Source organism: Schistocerca gregaria, chromosome 1 (genome assembly GCF_023897955.1).
Source record: "Schistocerca gregaria isolate iqSchGreg1 chromosome 1, iqSchGreg1.2, whole genome shotgun sequence".
Classification (NCBI taxonomy): domain Eukaryota; kingdom Metazoa; phylum Arthropoda; class Insecta; order Orthoptera; family Acrididae; genus Schistocerca; species Schistocerca gregaria.
In genome coordinates this window covers 703414225-703436951 of record NC_064920.1, presented here as the reverse complement: position 1 = coordinate 703436951, position 22727 = coordinate 703414225, and positions in this window count along the sequence as shown.

Sequence of the window (22727 nt, the reverse complement as noted above, 5' to 3'; positions counted from 1 at the left end):
ACTGCGCAATAATTCTCCGAGTGCTGATTTGCGGAACACAGCACCGTCACTATCCCATCCGTCGTCTCCAATCTCTACTGCAGTGAACATTCCATCTGCGTCAGACAAAGTCATTAGAACTATTGAAAAGAATCCCTTATAATTATAATCTGTGGACCGAGTATTTGGGGAACACTGAATACGGAAATTTTTGCCATCGTGAGAACCAATACAGTTGGGTAAATTCCATAACTCATATTAACGTTTTGATATTTGCCTCCAAGTTTCCTCCGTTGGTTGTGGCATACACATCGGTTGTAAGTGAGACAACACAGCAGCACAAGTCGAATGAACAATGTAACTGATAGCTGATTTACCTCTGTAAAATTGCAAGAATAGATCCTGAAAACTGCTTCCAGTAGCTAGGTACTTGAGAAAGTTACAAAAATATTGTGTCTTCGTTTTCAACAAGTTTGACACTACAATAATAACTAAATTGAGGGTTTTAAATCGTAAATAGTTGCATAAGTCTCACTGTGTTTTCATATGTACAAACAACATTGTGTTTTCATTTTATTGAACAACATTTTCAAATAAATCCTATTGATGTCTACTTTTTAGAATCTTGTTTCAAAAAAGAACTGTCTCTTTTACATAGGTTGTTGGAAGAGGACGAACGAGAGAATATGGAATCCAGTGTTTCAGTTGGTTCCAGTCCTTCTACTTGGAATTCGTCATTCCCTCATGACATCTTACAAACTCAGTCTAACATGTGCAATATTGCAACGAATTATGGTTTCAATCCGATTACCCCATTGTTACAAGAAAGTGAAACTAATTGGAACAATTTGTAAAATATTATAAACCATTATAAAAATAAAACTGCTCAATTTTATTAATACTACTATTTATATTTCTTTTATTTCTATTTACCTTATAGAAATCAGAAGTTTTTCACCTGGAGAAATAGCCTTCCTGAACTGCAGTTTTTTTTTCGGAGGGTTTGTGACACTAGGCGCTTCAGAAAATGGAAGCTTTCAGGATTCATTCGATAAAACTCCCTGAATTTTGATTCATGCATGTTGAAACAGCTCTCGAGAAGCAACAGCCGAGCTGCGGTGTACATTGGTAAGATTTTAGGGATGTACCCAGTATTTCCTACACGAATGTACCCAGTATTTCTTTTTTCTCATCCTTACACGAATGTACCCAGTATTTTCTTCTTCTCATCCTACACCTGAACCAATAAGCCATTACAACGTCTTCCTCACTTGAGCTCATATTTGTAACTGAAGTACTGAGACTTGTGTTCACATCGCATTTTTATCGTCCATGTCACGCCGAATTATCGCCCGCTGTCATGAACCTTACTACCAATATGTCGTCGCAATATATTTCTTAATACATATCGCTCATCTTACGTCGTCTTAATATGAACGGTGCCTAAGAGGATAAGCGGAAAACAATCACCATACTATTATTGAAATGCTGACAGGTTGACAGCAGTGAGCTTGTTGTATTGAGTTTTTTTTTCTTTTTTAGTGGCTTCATTTTCAGTTTTAGTGGTGTGAGTGCCCCAGATATTTATGTTCATTCTGTGTGCGGCCGTGTTCCGTGACATATAAAATTATATCTTTGTTTTGTTGTTACGGTTATGGTGTAACTTTTGGTTGCAATAAAAAAGGAGCAATAAGTTGTTTTTACGCCAATATACCGTATTTCGCTCTGTGATTTTCTGTCAAACATAATTAAAGACATCAGGAAATTATCAGTGATAACAGCAGCGGTGTAACAAGGCTGAGAGCAAGGGCAATGTCATTGAGCATAAGGTGCCCTTGGAAGAAAAAAATGTGAAAAAAGAAAAATTAAAAGGGAAGGAAAAACGGAAAAATTAATAAAATCAGTCAAGATAAGTCTTTACCCAGATTTAAATAATCTGAGATTATTTTGGTAATCATTCTGACACGAAGATAAGAGAATCATTTAACTGCTTCACATAGGTCAAAGATTAGGACTTGAACATCAGTTAAATGAATCTATGGAACGAAAGGAACTAGCTATAAGCAAGTGCTCTGACCAAGGCTATGATGAAGCATCTATTACAAGTGGTGTACACAATGTTGTGGAAAAAATGAGGTCATAATTTAGATTTATTCCTTAAAGACGCCGTAGAAGCTAAGAGACTAGTCAAGAAATAGCGTTAATTTCGGAACAGTAGAGAAGATCTACAATTTTTTTGGCCACCTACGATTTAAAAAATTGTTCTGTGAGTACTAAGGTAACGTCAGACACACCAAATCCACCAGAGACGCACAGAATCATTCATTCTTCACACGCTTCGTCTGCGAATGGATCAAGAACAGGCTTTAGTGTATAGTTCAATAAAAACTGTCCGCTAATACTATGTTTACAGTTATTCGCAGAGAACAGATGAAGATCTACTTGTGTATGCAGAAACTGATTTTTCTTAAATAATATATTATGCAGATATAGGGGAAGAAATCCTATACTATACGATTACACAATAGCCGGAAACAGTGACCATAGTAAAATACCTAGGAATAACATGTCGTATAGTGGCATCTGACTTACTACACACTCTACATTAGTATCGTTTGGAGGGGAGACCTTATCCGATATGTATTGCATCAGGATATGGAGAGCGAGCGTGGAAAAAGTAGGGGTGTGATTCTCTAAGGAGCCACCAGAACACTTCGTCTGTAGGCCAATGATTCCTGTATGGGATTGTAATCATAAAAGGAACGTTGCAAGTAGATTTTATGGTTTGCTATATGTACTGCTTAACTGCGTAAAGACGCAATATCAGTGTCATTTGAATACATATACGCCACTAAATGTGCCACCTGCATAGGTGTTTTGGTGGTGCAGAGTAACAGTGTGTGCACAAAAGAGATGCATGTTGATTGTAACACGCAAAAGCTACTCAAAGATGATGTGATTGTCTATAAGTATAAGATAGCAATGCCTGTAGGGATCGATGGTTGGTGCAGAGCCTGGATTAAATAAATGTAATGTAATGCACGTACGTATGGGTAGAAATACCGTACTCTTCTATTACACAACTTCTGGAACCAGTAACTGCTTTAAAAATACCTGGGAGTGAGTAAAGTGGAATTGCTACATGAAACTGGTAGGGATGAATTTTAAAGGAGATACAATCCATCAATGAAAGAAAACACCTTTTCGACCGATTTTTAAGTATTACTCCTCTTCTTGTAACACTTAACCAAATCATGTTAACAGAAGTTTCGACAAGGGGTGATACTAACGTACTCGTTCAGTCTGTGGGACTTATGTCGTATTATACATCATGGGCAAGTTTCACTGTTAAAATAATTCGAGGCAGTACGTTCCTGATAATACGCATATTATCTTCTACTATACATGACCTCCGTGACCAATGGACCTTGCCATTGGTGGGGTGTCTTGCGTGCCTCAGCGACACAGAAAGCCGTACCGTAGGTGCAGCCAGAACTGAGGAATATCTGTTGAGGTGCCAGAGAAAGGCGTGGTTTCTGAAGAAGGACAGCAGGCTTTTCAGTAGTTGCATGGTCAACAGTTTGACGATTGACTGATCTGGCCTTGTAACATTGCAAACCGTCGCTTACTTTAATCACAAATATGAGTCTGAGTGATGCTATATGTTATTATTTTTACATAAAGATAAGTATATTCTCAATTAAGTTCACATCGTGAGCTACGCCCTTAATTTTTATTTATGAATTAGTGAAATTACTCTTGGCACTTATGTTGCCTATACCTGTGGTCACTTTCAGAACTCAAATTAATTATCAAAATAACCCATTTAATAAAACTGAACCTTAAATTGCTGGTGTACCCATTTACCACCGCAATATTATAAAAACAGTGAGCAGTTGCGTGAGTATGAATGAGAACAGTGGCGTATTTAAGTTTACAAAATAACGACAAGCTTTATTAATTCTCTTATAACTACAACTAGCTTATAAGTCTTACACAGAAATGACAAACACAAATCAGAAAAGAAATGATGTTTGATTGGCAAAGCCTTCGTTGGGGTGAAAACTTACAAATTCTCCCCTGAATTAACTCCTTTTACAGCGCAATCTGACTTTGTTTACACGAATCCACTGTGAGACCCAACTCTATTAAAATGTAATCAACTGAGTTCAAGTATACCACAAACTATGTTTCACCTGGGAACAGGGAGCTGTGAATTTCATTTAACAGCCTTACGCTAGTGCAGAAATACTTTATTATTTTCACCTTGATTCAGGCGACAGCAGAAAATGGCGCTTCTGACGCATCCAGGCGCTTCTGGCGTTCTGATTATCAGAATACGAGAAACTTCATTGTCAGAGCCCTGAAATCGCAGCAGATTTCAGTGTGAGATGCACCCATTCGTTGGTCTGGCCAGACTAATTTGACTCATAGGCACGACAGTGAATGCTGGAATTGTGAAATGTCAGATGTCCAACTCAGTACGAATAAGTTAACCTTTGTGACACGCGATATATCCAAGACAATATGCAGTTCTCCTGTTAGTACAGCTGGAAACTCCACTGGTTCTAAGTACACCACAAGATACAAATCGCAAGTCTCACCCACTAGGGTTCTCCAACAGGGGATGGCTAGAAGACCAAGAGGGCAAAGAATCACGATCACTTTCCACCAAGCCTCGGCATGGGAGCCCAATTAGCAAAAACGAAACTGTCCCCACATTACACAACTCAATCGAACTACCCTCATTGAATTTCCCCTCTTGACTGTTCCGTGGGCCTGGTAGCCAATCCAGACACAGCACCGGAGTTCCCACGCTGGGGTAGCAAGCGTGCACTTTGCATAGTCTGAGAAGAGCCAATCAACTACTTCAATTCATCTTGCCTGAAAAAAGAAGATTTTAGGTTAAGGAAGCGTCATTCTCATCGTAAGAATGACCACATTTTGGTAAAAAGCATCTACCTAGATGGGACCACAGTCTCTCATTTGTGGAGAGATCTAATCTTTCCAGGCTAACTATTTCCAGTTTCTGAAAGAAGGCTGTTAAGCTTCCCAGACAATCATGCCCGTGAAATATACAGGGTGAAAAGTATTTAAACCGACAAACTCTGGGAGGCTGTAGGGGACATCAAAACAAATATTTTTCCCTTAAGTCATTTTTTCTCATGAGGATTGTTTAAACCGGTGGAGGCTGTATTACGCTCTTCAGTTGTTAGAGGCCGTATTACGATCTTCAGTTGTTAGAGGGCGTATTACGCTCTTCAGTTGTAGGCAACTGCTGTCCAACAGTGTAGTAGTACATTGTCTCTATTTACTAATGGAGCGATACACCTGGAGTGAGTACACTGATATGGTTGGTGCGTACTACGTAGCGCACCACAACGGACGAGCTGCACAGCCAGTTTATCGACAACAATATCCTAACCGCCGTATCCCGCATCATACGACCTTTGCTGCAGTCACCAACGTCTGCTTGAGACCGGGTCATTTATCAGATTACGTGGACAGGGACGCCGTCGCACGGTAAGAACGCTGCAATTTGAGGAACCTGGTTGCAGCATGTGGAGCGGGATCCTTCAATCAGCACTCGTGCAAGTGCACGTAACATGGCAACGAATCAGACGAATGTAAGAACAGTCCTTCGAGAGCAACTGTTACGCCCATTTGACTTACAGCGTGTCCAGAACCTGGAACCAGTTGATTATCCACCCAGAGTATTGCCAGAATTGCTTGAAGACGTCCCGCTCCCTACAAGACAAAGCATGTGGTTCCAACATGACGGGGAGCCGGCACATTTCAGTCGTCGTAGGCGTCGATTCCTGGACCGACGGTTCCCAGAAATGTGGATTGCCAGAGGTGGTCCTGTACCACGGCCTGCTCGATCCCCAGACATGTCCCCTCTGGAATATTTTGTGTGGAGAGAGATGCACAACCTTGTTTATGCAACTCCTGCTTCATCAGAAGAGGATCTGATTGCCCAGATAGTAGTAGCAGCAGCTGCAGGAAGAATTCAGGATACTCCCGTGGTTTTTGCACGTGTCAGACAGAACATGATCCGACGGTGTAACCCTTGTTTACGTGTCATGGAGGCATTTTTGAAAATCTACTGGAACTGAAATTGGGTTGTGTTAATGTGTTGTCTCTTGGTCACAAAAAAATGGAAAAGTGTTTGTTGGTTTAATTAATTTGCCGCCAGAGAAATATTCTCCTACCGGTTTAAATACTCATAGGAAAAAATGGCATTAGAGAAAAATATTTGTTTTGATGTTCCCTACAACCTCCCAGAGTTTGTCGGTTAAAATACTTTTCACCCTGTATGCTTTTCCCACTAACTAAAAGAACCTGGCAACTTCAAGGGACTGGGGGATTACAGCCTTGCCTCCATAAACAGATGCACCAGCCACACTCTCTGTATCATCCCTGCTTCTAATATCAGAATACACAGAGTTTTATCATCTTCTCACCGTTTGCATAAAGCTTCAGTTTACAGCTTTCTCTCTTAAATGGCTTTCTCCGTCTACTTTCTGCCAACTGGCAGCCTTTGAAGTGGATTGTCACCTGGCCCAGGTAAAATGTGTTGCTAACCAGTGCCCCCCTGTCTGAGCCTAAGTGAAAGGAGGACAGTGCTACAGCCACAAGGCCCTCTGCAGATATGATCCACTGAGGGCTGCTTCCCAGACTCACTCACTCAGCCTGGTCGCTGCACTCAGCATTTATGGCCCCCAATCCATCTCTCTCCCTGTTTTCCATCATCTCCGCTACAGTCCCTCGGGTACAAGTTCTCTACAGGTTACAGATGCAGTTATAAGAACATTCTGCCCACAATTTCCTCAAATAGAAAAGTCATAAACCACAAAATAAAATGTGTAAGATCTTGTGGGACTTAGCTACTAAGGTCATCAGTCCCTAAACTTACACACTACTTAATCTAAATTATCCTAAGGACAAACACACACACCCATACCCGAGGGAGGACTCGAACCTCCACCGGGACCAGCCGCACATAAACCACACAAACCAAATTTATTACTGGGGAACACCGAGATCACGACCTAAAACATGAATGTTAATCTGATTGACAATGTTGTTAACATCGGAGAGTGGAGTGCCACCTCTCAATGTCAACTAAAATTGCCTAGCTGTGCCAGTACTGTGAATGAGCAAGCAAAGGAAAGCACAGCCATGATTTTTCCCATGGGCATACAGCTCTACTATATGATTAAATGATGATGGCATATCTTGGGTAAAAGATTCCAGATGTAAAATACTCCCCCATTCGGATCTCCAGGCAGGGACTACTCAGGAGTATGTCGTCATCATGAGAAACAAAACTGGCACTCTATGGATCGCAGCATGGAATGTTAGACCCTTAATCAGATACATAGGTCAGAAAATTTAAAAAAATAACTAGATATAGTGGGAATTAGAGAAGTTCAGTGGCAGGAGGAACAGGACTTCTGCTCAGGTGAATACAAAGTTATAAATACAAAACCAAATAGGGGTAACGCAGGAGTAGGTTTCATAACGAATTAAAACATTAGGAGTGCAGGTAAGCTACTATGAGCAGCATAGTGAAGGCATTATTTCGTCAAGATGCACAGGAAATCCACACCCATCACAGTAACACAAGTTTATATGGCAACTAGCTTCACAGATAGGAAAGGGAGGCGTATATCCAACAGTGATGGGGGACTCGAATTCGATAGTAGGAAAATGAGGACAAGAAAAAAAGGTGAATATGGACTGGGGTATAGGAGTGAAACAGGAAACCACCTGATAGAATTTTGCAGAGAGAATAATTTAATCATCGTTAACCATGACAGAAGAATGTACACGTGGAACAGACATGGATGCACCAGAAGGTTTCAGATTGATTATATAACTGTAAGACAGAGATTTTGGAAGTAGATTTTAAATTGTAATAAATTTCCAAGGACAGATTGGACTCTTACTACAATTTATTGGTCATAACTGAACAATTGCAAAAAGGTAGGAAAATAAGGAGATGGAACGTAGATAAGTTGAAAGAATCAAAGGTTGTTGAGAGTTTCAGATGAGGCGTTGGGCAACGGCTGACTAGAACAGGGGAAAGTGATACAGTAGAACACGAATGGGCTGCTTTGAGAGACGAAACAGTGAAGGTAGCAAAGGATCAAGTAGGTAAAAAGACAAGACCTAGCAGAAATCTTTGGATAACAGAGGAGATATTGAATTTAACTGACGAAAAGAGAAAATATTAAGATGCAGCAAATTAAGCAGGCGAAAGGGAATAAAAACATCTAAAAATGAGATTGGCAGGAAATGCAAAATGGCTAAGCAGAAATGGCTGGAGGACAAATGTAAGGATTTGGATGCATACTTCATTAGGGGACAGATAGATACCGACCTAATGAAAATTAAAGAGGCCTTTGGAGAAAAGAGAAGCTCAGATGTAAAATCTGTTCTTAGCAAAAAAGGGAAAGCTGAAGAGTGGAAGGAGTATAAAGACGATCTTTAAGAGGGAGACGAACTTGAAGGCAATATTATAGAAAGGGAAGAGGCCATAGATAAAGGTGAGATGGGAGGTATGATACCGCATAAAGAATTTGATAGGGTACTGAAAGACCTAAATAGAAATAAGGCCCCTGAAGGAGGCGATACTCCATCAGAACTATTGACAGCCTCATCTGGTGTGCAAGATGTATAGACTAGCGAAATACACTCAGACTTCAAAAAGAATGTAATAATCGTTATTTCAAAGTAAATTATCAGTATAATAAGTTATGGTTGCAAACCACTAACACGAATTCTTTACAGAAGAATGGGAAAACTGGTACTCATAGAAGCTGACCTCGGGGAAGATCTGTTTGGATTCAGGAGCAATGTAGGCTCGCACAAGCCAACACCGCCCCCGCGACTTCTCTTAGAGGATAGGTTGAGGTAGGGCAAACCTCCATAATGGCATTTGTAGACTTGGAGAAAGCTTTTGACAATGTTGACTGGAATACTCTCTTTGGAGGGGTAAAATACAGGGAGCGAAAAGTTATTTACTACTTGCACAGAAACCAGATGGTGGCTATAAGAATTGGGAAGAGGGGCATGAAAGGGAAGCAGTGGTTAAGAAGGAAGTGAGATAGGGATGTAGCCTATTCCTGATGTTATTCAGTCTGTACACTGAGCAAGAATTAAAGCAAACCAAAGAAAAGTCTGGAGTAGGAATTAAAGTTCAGAAAGACCCAATCAAAATGTGAGGTTTGCCGTGGACTTTGTAATTCTGTTGGACACACCAAAGAACATGAAAGAGCAGTTGAACAGAATGGACGGCGTCTTGAAAGGAGGCTTTAAGTTGAACATCAACAAAAGTAAAACGAAGATAATGGAATGTAATCGAATTAAATCACATGAGGCTAAGGGAGTTAGATTAGGATACGAGACACTAAGAGTAGTAGAGTTTTGCTATTTTGGCAGCAAGATGACTGATGATGGCTGAAATAAAATATAAAATTTAGATTGGCAATAGCAAGAAAAGCGTTTCTGAAGACGAGACATTTGTTAACATAGACTAGAGACTTAAGTGTTAGGAGGTCTTTTGTGAAGGTATTTTTCTGGAGTGTTGCCATCTATGGAAGTGAAATATGGTCGCTAAACAGTTTAGACAAGAAGATAGTAGAGGATTTTGAAATGTGGTGCTGCAGAAGAACGCTCAAAATTAGGCGGGTAGATTGTGTAACTAACAAGGAAGTACTGACTAGAATTTATGAGAAAAGAAATTGTGGCACAACTTACTAAAAGACGGAATCGGTTGACAGGACACATTGTGAGACTTCAAGCGATCACCAATTTTGTATTGGTGCGATGTGCGAGGGGTAAAAATCGTAGAGGGAGACCAAGTACAGGAAGCAGATTCAGAAAGATATACGATTAAGAGATGCAGAGGCTTGCACAGGATAGAATAGACTGGAGAGCTGCATCAAACCAGTCTTCAGATTGGAAACCACCACAACAACAATTATACAGTCTCGCGAAATGGCCACAAGAAGAAATTTTACCACATTGCGTGAAGTAATATGCAGCTGTTGCACGTCTGATTTTCGATGCAGAGAATGGCAGCTTTGGGGGAAAACTTTATTTAGCGTAGAATGAAGGAAATCTGTATTGTGTACACGGGGCGTTCAATTAGTAACGCAACAATCTTTTTTTCTCAGCCAATTTCAACTGAAAAATTGCGGAATTGGTTGCGGGACATTGTGGGATATTCACGTTACAGACCCTTCAGTTTCGTGAAGTACTGGTAAGTGGCAGCAGTATCATAGCCTTGAGAATGGCGACTGGGGAGTCATTGAGTTTCTTTTGGCGAAAAACCAGAGCACCACAGATAATCATAGGCGCTTTCAGAATGCCTATGGAGACCCGGCAGTGAATGGAAGCATGGTGAGTCGTTGGGTGAAACATCTGTCATCATCACAACGAGCTTGCACAAACCTTTCCGATCTCCAACGTTTACTATTGAAATTTCTAGGGAGCATTTTTCGCACCGAGCGAGGTGGCGCAGTGGTTAAACACTGGACTCGCATTCAGGAGGACGACGGTTCAATCCCGCGTCCGGCCATTCTGATTTAGGTTTTCCGTGATTTTCCTAAATCGCTCCAGGCAAATGCCGGGATGGTTCCTTTCAAAGAGCACGGCCGACTTCCTTCCCCGTCCTTCCCTAATTCGATGAGACTGGTGACCTCGCTGTCTGGTCTCCTTCCCCAAAACAACCCAACCCAAGCATTTTTCGGGAAGAGTCGGAACACATGTTACTTCCCACCAAATTCATCTAGCGTAATGACCACGAGAAAATTCGAGAAATTAGAGGCAATATAGAAGCTTACCGACAACCATTCTTCCCACGAGCTATTCGCGGGTGGAACAAGATTGGAGGACACAATTAGTGGCACAAAAAGTACGCTCCGTCATACACTATTAGGTAGCTTGCGGAGTATGTGTAGATGTCGACCAGTCGCACACAGTTGCGACGCCTAGAATGTTGGAACGTGCGGATAGTCTCATTCGTGGTGATTGACAGATCACAATCAATCACTTTGTTGCTCAACTGGATGTGCCCGCTGAGTTCCTCGCTGCCTGATAGAAGGCCATGAAGAGCAGTGAAGGACCACCTGTGTCGAGTTGCTTGTGCATTATGAAGCTGATTGTGACAATTTGTCTCTAATATCGTCCAAGGTGACGAAACATGGGCTCATGACTCTGAACTAGAAACAAAATTGCACCCCATAAAGTGGCGCCACACCACCTCTCCTCCAAAGAAAAAGTTCAAATCCACAACCTCACCCGCTAAAGTCATGGCAACGGCTTTTTGGGACTCTGAAGCTGTTATTCTATTTGAGATCCTCCCTCATGGTACAACGATCAGCTCTGAAGCTGAAGCATGAGGAAATTGAAGAAACGGCTTCATCGTGTTCTTCGCCACAAAAACGCAAACGAACATCTCCTTCTCCATGTCAGCTTATGGCTTCAGAAGGTCTGTGCATCCGAGAGGGGTCACAAAACTACAGGGAACTGGTCTTTCTCATCCATCCCACAGCCTGAACCTTCCAACTTACATCTGTTTGGCCCAGTGAAAAGTGTACTCCACTGGAAGTAGTACATGGATTATGGGGTGGTTACTGATGCAGCAAGACATTGGCTCCAACGTTGACCAGTAGAGTAGTACCATGGAGACATGCAGGCCCTCCCAGAAAGGTGAAATAAGGCCAGCATTTTGAATGGAGATTATTTTGAAAAATAGAGTTTTGTATCCAAAAGAGTGGTGAATAACATGGTGTATTAGAATCCTGAATAAAACCAACCTGTTTTCAAAAAAGAAGTGTCGCTTTACTTATTGAAAAACCCTCCTATACCACATGATGGTTTAATCAGAGCTTGGTTGCATACTAGGATCTCTAAACTACAATATGACTTAGGAGTAGAGTTAAGTAGGCTCCTGATTATACATATAGGTTAAACGAAAATCGGACTAGACTAATTTGAGACCTCTGTATCGAATGACCATGTCAAATTCCACTTTAAAAATAGTTTTATTTGTGATGGAAAACAAACCATCGCTTCCTGCTGCATCAAAAACTTGATGAGCAATATTTGGCTATGCTGATTCCATCTAAAAGCAGCAAAAGTCTGACGAACACCTGATAAAATGCACCTGACAAACTGTTACGAGAGAAATGTATCTGCAATCACTAAGTTACCTCTGTAGTGTTAGTAGCAAGTGTCCAGATCTTTTTGATCCAACTGAATATTACCTAGAGTGTGATAAATTCGCTCAGACAATAAGCTGTACAGTCAGTGCTAATAGGAGAGGCGTGTGTACCACTACCTCACTGTGGCCAACCTTATCGGGATGGAAACATGATCTCTTGTAAAATCGGCATATTGTGGTGCAAATTTAGGGCTCCCAGCCAGATGGCTGTGGCCATCAGTTTACTCAGTGTCACTTCATTTCCTCTCCAACACATTGTGGGCTGGAGGCAAGAGTGTTTGCTATGATTGTTTTATAATATAAATCATCCATTCTGAACATATCCTACTACTACTACACCTGATGGTACTATGCACCTGATTAAAATGACACCTGCAGTAATTGTAAAAAGGTGTTATCACTGCATAATTTTTTAGCCATTTTCTACAGTGCAATTGCTATGCAGGGTATGATAAATGGTTTATGAGGCTGCGGCAAGCAGTGCAGGGAGTTGCCTACACAGTTGGTCCACACTGTCCCAGCAACACGCTGAGGGGTGGTATTGGATTCTGTCTGTGTGGGGGAACTCCATAGTGTTTTGTTTGCTTAAATAAAGAAATTACTTCTATCTTATCCCAACAGCAGTCACAGTTGTTTAAACATGAAATATAGGTATCACCTGTGCTGATAATGTTCTGTGATATAAGGTGTAGGTCCTTACAGTTCTAAAAGTTCGTCTTTTAAATGTGTAGTTGGATGACCTAGACAGCAGATGAAACTAGATTTGTAGAGGCACAGCAACACCTGATTTTACCTATATGATGTCGCTGTTTATAATACGTTTAAGCACCAGGTTAATAATCATCTAATCAATGTTAAATATTAATTTACAAGACTGCCGTATGCTGTCAATTATTTGCATATGTGAATTTTTAAATAATGTACTACGTTATTGATAAACATTCGTTTATGCTCTCAGAAAGGAAATTATTTTCTAAAATCAGTAATATTGTAGCAAACTATAGATATCAATGGAAGAAGACAGTCATATATTGCAAAAATGTTATTGAGTACAATACTCGACTGCAAACTGCAAAAAAAAAAACTCGAAATTGCATAAAAGGCTGAGGCACATGACAGAACATGAGTGAGGAGTTTGTCTGGGTAATTAATCATAGTAATTGGGGATTAAATAACTGTGATATAAGTGATAGCTCATTAATTATGCTAATTGGACAATAAATTATGACAGTTTCTTAATAAAAGTAACAAGACCAAGGGGCTGTAGAGAACAATGGATCACTTGTCCCAGCGAGGACACTGATCAGGGCCATTGAAGGTAAGAAGGACAATTGCTTCAGGACATTGATAAAGGAGGACATTGACCCTTGGGGGAGATCTGGGAACGATGCCACCTTGACCCTTGATCCTTAGGGTATCTAGCAACAATGCAGACTGAGCTTATTATCTATTTATCTCACTACTATCAACAATTTCTGTGAATGAAACTTTTTGGTAACTGATTTTTAGTTATGATTTGTCTCAGTTTAAATCACATAATTCAAAATTTGGACCTCTCTGCAACGTTAAAATGCTGTTTCTGCAATTTGTCATTGAGGCATGTCTATATTACTAAACGACTATCCCAGGACCTCGAACCTGGAACCCAGTACCAATTGCAGATTGTTTATCTAATGGCTTCCAGGGACAACAAAAATTTGGTTTTCAATATTTCACATTATTATTGACCGAATTTCAAAAATTTTAAATGTCGTAATAATCAAGTTATTAAGAGACATAATTTTATGTTAAAGGTTTAACAGAATAAGACAAGTATTACAGTTAGGAAGTGTGCGTTTGTAGTGAGGCAGCGTAACTGACGGTGCACAAGTACCCAGACTTTACTAATCCAGTGTTTGAGAATGAGAGCACATAACATCTTCGAACAAGCCTTACACATAATTTTAACCCTTACCGAAACTTTTTCTCGCTGAGGCCACCCACAAAATGATGAAAGAAAAAAAAGTTTATCGATTACTAAACTTTGGATTCCATACAGTAAAACTTCAACGACAGACATTACGTATTAATTTACTAATGCTTTACTACCGAATCTATTCGTAACACAGTTTGTGACACAGTATCCAATTATACAACTGAATGTACCTGCAAAATTATATCGTTGTACTACTCATAGTTCAGGAGATATGAGTCACAGTCTAAAGATGCGTGATAAGCTAGCCCCTGCTTAAAAAAGCGCTCAGTAAAACTTCTACATCACTCATGAAGTTTTAATTTATTACTCCTTTACTATCAACTCTATTCTCAACACACTTTGCAGACAGTATCTACTATATCAATGAATCTACATGCAAAATTATGTCACTGTTCGACACAAAGTTTAGGAAATATGAAGTGATAAACATTGTGGTGGAAGTGATAAACATTGTGGTGCGTGAAAAGCTTGCTGTTGCCCACAACGAAGTGCAAATTACCCAAACTACATTCATTCTTAATGAGAGCACTTAGAGACTTCCAACAAACATTAGGCTTAACTTGAAATCTTTTCTAAGCTTTTTCTCACTTACATGCTTAATATCAAATATTTATCACATTAACTCATTGTACAGTAATCAGACATTTGAAGCTGTCTTATACACGGGAATTCGATTCTTTAAAGTATTGGGGGTTTACTAGTATCTGTTAACTAGTGTATCTGGTACCAGAACTGTGTCAGTGAAGTGGAAATGAATTATGTCTCACCTGTAAGGTGTGGAAACTGAGCATTTCAACAGTGCGTCACTGAAGGCATTATGTAATAAGAAAGGGATGATAAATAAATGTGAAATACACTATAACTGAATATGAAAATTCCACTCTCCCTTTGTTAAAACCCTGGACTGTGTGTTTAAGGTTCATGATATACAAGTGAAAAGAGTGGACATACGGATCTTCCAGTTAAGTGTTGGCACTGGAAGTAGTTTAAGTGCAATACTTGAAGATACACACGGAAGCTTACCTGTCAACCGTGCTGTTGAAAAAATATCCGTCTTGTAGATGCCCTACAGTTGAACATTTTGTACACGTTACATAGTAGACACGTCCTTACATTTTCACTAGTTTCGTGTACGATGTTGTTGTTGTTGTTGTCTTCAGTCCTGCGACTGGTTTGATGCAGCTCTCCATGCTACTCTATCCTGTGCAAGCTTCTTCATCTCCCAGTACCTACTGCAACCTACATCCTTCTGAATCTGTTTAGTGTATTCATCTCTTGGTCTCCCCCTACGATTTTTACCATCCACGCTACCCTCCAATACTAAATTGGTGACCCCTTGATGCCTCAGAACATGTCCTACCAACCGATCCCTTCTTCTGGTCAAGTTGTGCCACAAACTTCTCTTCTCCCCAATCCTATTCAATACTTCCTCATTAGTTACGAGATCTACCCACCTAATCTTCAACATTCTTCTGTAGCACCACATTTCGAAAGCTTCTATTCTCTTCTTGTTCAAACTATTTATCGTCCATGTTTCACTTCCATACATGGCTACACTTTCAGAAATGACTTCCTGACACTTAAATCTATACTCGATGTTAACAAATTTCTCTTCTTCAGAAATGCTTTCCTTGCCATTGCCAGTCTACATTTTATATCCTCTCTACTTCGACCATCATCAGTTATTTTGCTCCCCAAATAGCAAAACTCCTTTACTACTTTAAGTGTCTCATTTCCTAATCTAATTCCCTCAGCATCTCCCGACTTAATTCGACTACATTCCATTATTCTCGTTTTGCTTTTGTTGATGTTCATCTTATATCCATCTTTCAAGACACTGTCCATTCCGTTCAAGTGCTCTTCCAAGTCCTTTGCTGTCTCTGACAGAATGACAATGTCATCGGCGAACCTCAAAGTTTTTATTTCTTCTCCATGGATTTTAATACCTACTCCGAATTTTTCTTTTGTATCCTTTACTGCTTGCTCAATATACAGATTGAATAACATCGGGGAGTGGCTACAACCCTGTCTTACTCCCTTCCCAACCACTAGCTTCCCTTTCATGTCCCTCGACTCTTATAACTGCCATCTGGTTTCTGTACAAATTGTAAACAGCCTTTCACTCCCTGTATTTTACCCCTGCCACCTTCAGAAATTGAAAGAGAGTATTCCAGTCAACATTGTCAAAAGCTTTCTCTAAGTCTACAAATGCTAGAAACGTAGGTTTATCGTGTACGATATATGTGCATAATAAGCATCAGAACACTTGTCAGAGCTTCGTCTATTATCTAATGAAGGTTTTCTGAATTTATCTTGCAGTTTTAGTTTTTATGATGAAAAATTTGTTAAGTGCGTTTAAATATGGCCCAGATGTAAACATTAGGTAACACTACAGCTCAGTGTGTTACCACAGCTTTTGTTTGGCATACACGTTCGTTATTTCATTAACTCTCAACTTTGTGTCACCTCTCAGTCTAACCTAGACATCGGGCTACATTATACAACCAAGATTTCAGGGGGGTGTCCAGAACCACATATATCCACACATATCATTGCTGTTGCCAGGTAAAGCATGAAGTGTAAAACTTTTCCCAGAACATAGGATCTTCTTGGTTCATTCCTTCAACCACAGGTAATTTACAGCATGAGACACAAGGTTCTTAGAAAAAAAGTATAAACTTCAATCACAGATGGCAAGGTGTTGAATGTTAAATTCTACTTCTAGTTGCTGCTTGCCACTTGTGATTTCTAATTATGATTCAAATCGCAACCAGATACTGTAAAGCTGTCATTATGAAAACTGTGACTCCCCAATTACTGTGATTTGTAACAGATATGAGTTTTCTTACCCTAGTGTGTACTATTTACGTTTTCAATTGTCTTTGTGCATGTCATTCCCCAGATTCAAATTTTCAAGCAGTCTTTTTACAGTAAATATTTGTATTTCGAGTATGCAGCGGTAATCGTTGTATTTACCACTTTGGTGTGATCAATGGACCACTCACTACGGCAGTGTTTTCTTTATTAATTTAAAAACATAGTGGGCTTCTAGCTGGCTGAATTACGCAGCACTGTAGAAAAAGTCTTAATGTCAAAAAGTACGTCATATACTGTGTCCAGGAAAGGAGTCCCTACTTTCAAAACTAAATGTCTCAAAAACTAAGATCCCTAGGAGAGTGCATCAAAAAACAGGGTTATATATCAGATTCGAAATAGTTCGAAAGCCCCTAAAAGATGGCGCTGTACGTTGCATACCTTGTACAGTATCAGTGTGCATAATCAAACTCGTACTCTGCAGCAGTCTTTGCAGTCACATCATAATCTGTTCTAATGTCCACTACTCGCAGTATAGAGGTGGCGCAAACGAACAATGAAATTTGCCGTCACATCTTGTAGTGTCTTGTCGGAAATGTGCATCACACAGATCGCCGATTCGAGCTCGTCCAGCGTGTTGGGATGACTCCGATGCACAGTGTAGTCACAAAGAGTTAGATCGGGTGAATATCAAGGTCTTTCCCGCAACAGTAAATTGGTAATAATCCAATGCAATGACTCTATTTTCGAAGTTTTCATCAAGGAAGCTAAACACCTGTTCAATGTGATGTAGTTGGCCCTGTCTTCGCGAACCACCTGGTGCCTGGTTGATCCTAGAACATGTGTGGTGTGCTGACAAACTGTTCCAAAATTGCAACGCAACATTCGCTGTTGATCGTTTCTCACACGATAAAAAAGGGCAAGTAATGCCTCTGCTGCATATCGCAGCCCAAACAGTAACTTTGGGAGAATGTAGAGGTTTCACTTCACACAAATGCGGATTTTTGGAAAAATCGCCAGTTTTGTTTATTTGCGACTCCATTCAAGAGGAAGCGTGTTTCATCCGTGAACAGGATGCAACCAACATCAAATCCTCCATTATCAATCATCTGGTTCACGAAGTAGGCCCTCTATCTCACAGCTCATACAGGTATGGCCTGGTGGATTTGGATTTTGATTGGGAACATGTGCATTCTCTGTCTCAGTATTTTCTGCTTGCTGGAACGCTTCAAATCAGTTTCTGCTGCAATTCTTCAAACAGATTAGCTTGGATTTGACTGAATAATTCCAGAAACTGTGGCGACATTTTAAGAAGTAACTATAATTTGCCTGGGGCCAACATTCTCTGCTACATCATCATCCATGCTGCCAGTCCGTTGTAATTTGGCAAAGAGCTTGTGAATAGTCTTACACTGGGCACTTTTGGAATATTAAATCATGTTTAAAAACTGCATCTTGTTGCTGTAGGACTGTGGTCTAACCTATAATATTCCAGTTCTGGGAAGACACCTTGTTCAATGGAATACACGATTTTAACCTCTTCCTTTGGTACACTAAGCTCCTTTCACGTTCCAGCGGTGGAACGCATCGCTCTGAGCTTTGGCGCATTATTCAGAGGTACCGTACTACATATTGCAATTACAGCGTCATCTGTTAGCAGCTTTTCGAAACTATATATATATAGAGTTCTTAAAGCTATGCTGGACACTCTATATAAGCAATGACTGAAAATAAGTTTGCTAAACACATGTGTCTCAACAAATCACCACAAAAGGTAAAACTTTATTTTATGCTAATTACCTGAATATATTATTTCAGGACAAGCACAATTACTTCAAAGATCTCTGTTTTCGGCTGAAAGTAAGCGCCGGCACCCCAGTCGGGAACGACAGAGAAGAGACAGCTGGGATGTCAGCCAATCGCATGCTGACCAACCTCCTTCCAGGACGAAAATGTGACACCAGTTCTAGGTGAAGAGGACTTAAGTGCCGTGCCCGACTGGTGGCAGCTCACTTCGGTAGCTGCTTCAACGTTAGCCACTTCGTTAGCCAATGCATCGTAGCCTTTTCACTAGTAATCTCTACGTAGCTAAGTTAGAGATCAGCAGTCACTGCAGTTAAATTACAGACTTTTGTTTGTAGCGGTCGCCAGGACCAAAAATGTTACTTGCGTTTGTCTGTTCTGAAGAAAAGCGATTATTTTGAAGTTAAGTATTTGTACTTGTCTTGTAGTAATAAAACTCATTAATACGAGTTGTTTGTTTGTCTAGCGAACAAAGTATGCATGATTCCTAGACACAACAATATGGCGATGACTTGTTCAAATAACAGTGACAATCCGTTAATGCTTCTAACCCTGAACCACCAGCTGCCATATATTGCTTCTGTTTTGCTTTGTCATGGGCTTTTGTGTTTTACTGGCGCCTTGATTCTACCTAGTCTTTTTTCTTTGCAGGGGTGTGTCGCATGTTTGAAAAGTGTCTCTTGTAGAGTTTTTTCTATTCAGTGTTATCAGCTGGGCGTTGCAGAAATTTTCTTTGCTAGTGTGCTTATTTTTATTGCTTGCATTTTCTATTTACTGCATTTGCCTATTCCAAAATGAGCAACCCACCTCTCCCAACCCCTGCTCAGACTCCTCAGCTGCAAGTGACAGATGCAATACAGCTAACACAGATGTTTCAGTTTCAGACGCAGCATGGTACTCACCAACCAAGCAAGAAATGCAGCGCAATCACCTGACCAACATGCCACAACTGTAGCTCCAAATGCCATACTGCCTTCTCGCCAGTTTAAAGAAAAAGAAGAGGATTGGCTCCAGTGGTTGCAACAGTATGAAGCCCACTTCGTTGCTCACAAAGTACCAGGTACTGTGAAACTACATTACTTTTTGTCAACGGTAGGAAGTGCACTCTTTCGCCACTTTCAGAAATTGTTCCCTAATGCTACTCCAAGTGAACTTTCCTATGATCAGATTGTAGGTTCTAAGACCAACGAGTGAATGTGGTGGCACCTAGGTACCAATTCTTTCGTTGCAAGGAAAGGCACAGGACGTGATGGACTGCACAAATAGAGATTCCAACTTTGTGAACACCATAATCACTGGTGACGAGTCCTGATTGTACAGGTATGACGCTGAAACCAAATCCTAGTCATCACAGTGGAAGCATTAATCATCACCATGAGCAAAGAAGGCCCACCAAGTTCACAGCAACGTCAAAGTTATGCTGACTACTTTCTTTGACTCTCGCAGTGTGGTACACCACGAGTACGCACCACAGGGACAAACAGTCACCAAAGAGTACTATGAAGATAAACTCCATCGCTTACTTGATGCTGTGTGGTGCAGGAGACCAGACTTATGGTCAACAGGAAATTCGCACCTCCATCACAACAATGCTCCAGCACATTCCTTGCACTTGATTAAGACTTTTTTGGCAAAAAAACAGATTCCTGTGCTTCAGCAGGCCCCTTTCTTTTCTGATTTGACCCCTTGCGAATTCTGGCTGTTCCCCAACCTCAAAAGGACATTGAAAGGAACGTGATTTCAGACAAGAGAGGACATTATGACAGCAACAGCAGCTGAGCTAAACTCCATTCCGAAAGAATCTTTTTCAGCATGCTTCCAACAATGGCGGCACAGCTTGGAGAAGGGTGTGGAGTCCCAAGGGAACTACTTTGATGGTGATTAGGTGTCCAACACTCCAGGTAATCCAGTTTTTTTCCACGAACAAAGGTCAGATACTTTTCTTACAGGCCTCATATTGTTCACAAAATGCAACAGCTGAGATACCTCTGCTTGGGCAGCCGGAGCTGGTGCGGAAAGCAGTGTTGTTCCCCCATAAAATTCACTGGTTAGCATGTGGCATGCAGTGGAATGACATGTATGGTCAGCTACAGTGACAACGCGATGCCTACAGACCCACCTGAGTTACTGCACAGCAGTGTCCACGCCAAGTGAGGTTGCATAAGGCTTCTGGGAGACAATAGCCAGGACTCTCATGACCTCATCACAGACTGCACAAGCATCGACCAGCTCTGACCTGAGTACATGAAATAGTGCAGATGTGTTTTGTGGCCTCCCGATAGGAGAGAGACTGGTAGCACAGGAATGGCAGCAGCAGCATGTCCCACGATGACAGATGACGATCTGTTTCTAGGCCCTCCTAGTTAAACCCCCAGAAGGACTGCCAAATGGTGGCAGTCACAGCTCCCCAGCAATCTCAGTTTGGTACTTGGCACTGCGGCCACAGCTCCCCATTAATCTCAGTTTAGTACTTGGCACTGCAGCTGAAAGCTTCTGTGTCCCTCCAGAAAGAACTTGCTGCTCCATAGAAGGTCGAGTGTGACTAGACGTTCAGGAGATTGACCAACATAGGTCTCTACTCCCAGCTCGATGATTGATACCTAAATGGAACTATCAGAACAGAAGTAGTATTTACTCGGGATGGGCCTGTGTGCACCGCTACTACGAGGTTGCAATGACATCGTTTGCTCTCATTTTCTTTTTCGATCAGCAGCTAAAAGATGTTCCAATTCCAACTTTTAGGAACAGCAGTCTGTGTAATCTGTAGAATTAGTGCGCCGGTTAGTTGTTATTGTGTCCAACTCCAGCTATCTTGTGGTATTTTAAGCAGTGACCATTATTATGATGTCTTACTGTCACAATGATACCATTCTGCTATGTTGCTGGCTTGGTCTCTTAGCTTAGTCAGTATGTGAGAATGTCTTCTCTGTTCACTGCTGCCGGCCGCGGTGTCCGAGCGGCTCTAGGTGCTTCAGTCTGAGACCGCACGACTGCTACGGTAGCAGGTTCGAATCCTGCCTCAGGCATGGATGTGTGTGATGTCATTAGGTTAGTTAGGTTTAAGTAGTTCTAAGTTCTAGGGGACTGATGACCTCCGATGTTAAGCCCCATAGTGCTCAGAGCCACTTGAACCATTTGTTCATTGCTGCACCATCAGCTGTCCTTTCTCATTGGAATTCCACCTGGCTATTGGCCTGTTTTGCCTTGCATCTTTTGTTGCCAGGGTCTTTGGAGTTTTCTGGCTGAACCAAGTATACTATTCTGCTATACTACACTCCCCAGCCATTAAGAAATCATCACAGATTTCTCTTATATGCATCTGAAGCAGTCTTGACATACATGCAGAGAATACAATTGTATACAATGTTACGGGTTCCTCTCTACGCATCTACATCTATGTATACAGGGTGGTACCAAAAGGTACGGCCAAACTTTCAGGAAACATTCCTCACACACAAATAAAGAAAAAATGTTATGTGGACATGTGTCTGGAAACGCTTAATTTCCATGTTAGAGCTCATTTTAGTTTCGTCCACCTACGCTCAATGGAGCATGTTATCATGATTTCATACGGGATACTCTACCTGTGCTGTTAGAACATGTGCCTTTACAAGTACGACACAACATGTGGTTCATGCACGATGGAGCTCCTGCATATTTCAGTCGAAGTGTTCGTACGCTTCTCAACAACAGATTCGGTGACTGCTGGATTGGTAGATTCGGACCAATTCCATGGCCTCCACGCTCTTCTGACCTTATTTGGGGGCATTTGAAAGCTCTTGTATACGCAACCCCGGTACCAAATGTAGAGATTCTTCGTGCTCGTATTGTGGACAGCTGTGATACAATACGCCATTCTCCAGGGCTGCATCAGCGCATCAGGGATTCCATGCGACGGAGGGTGGATGCATGTATCCTCGC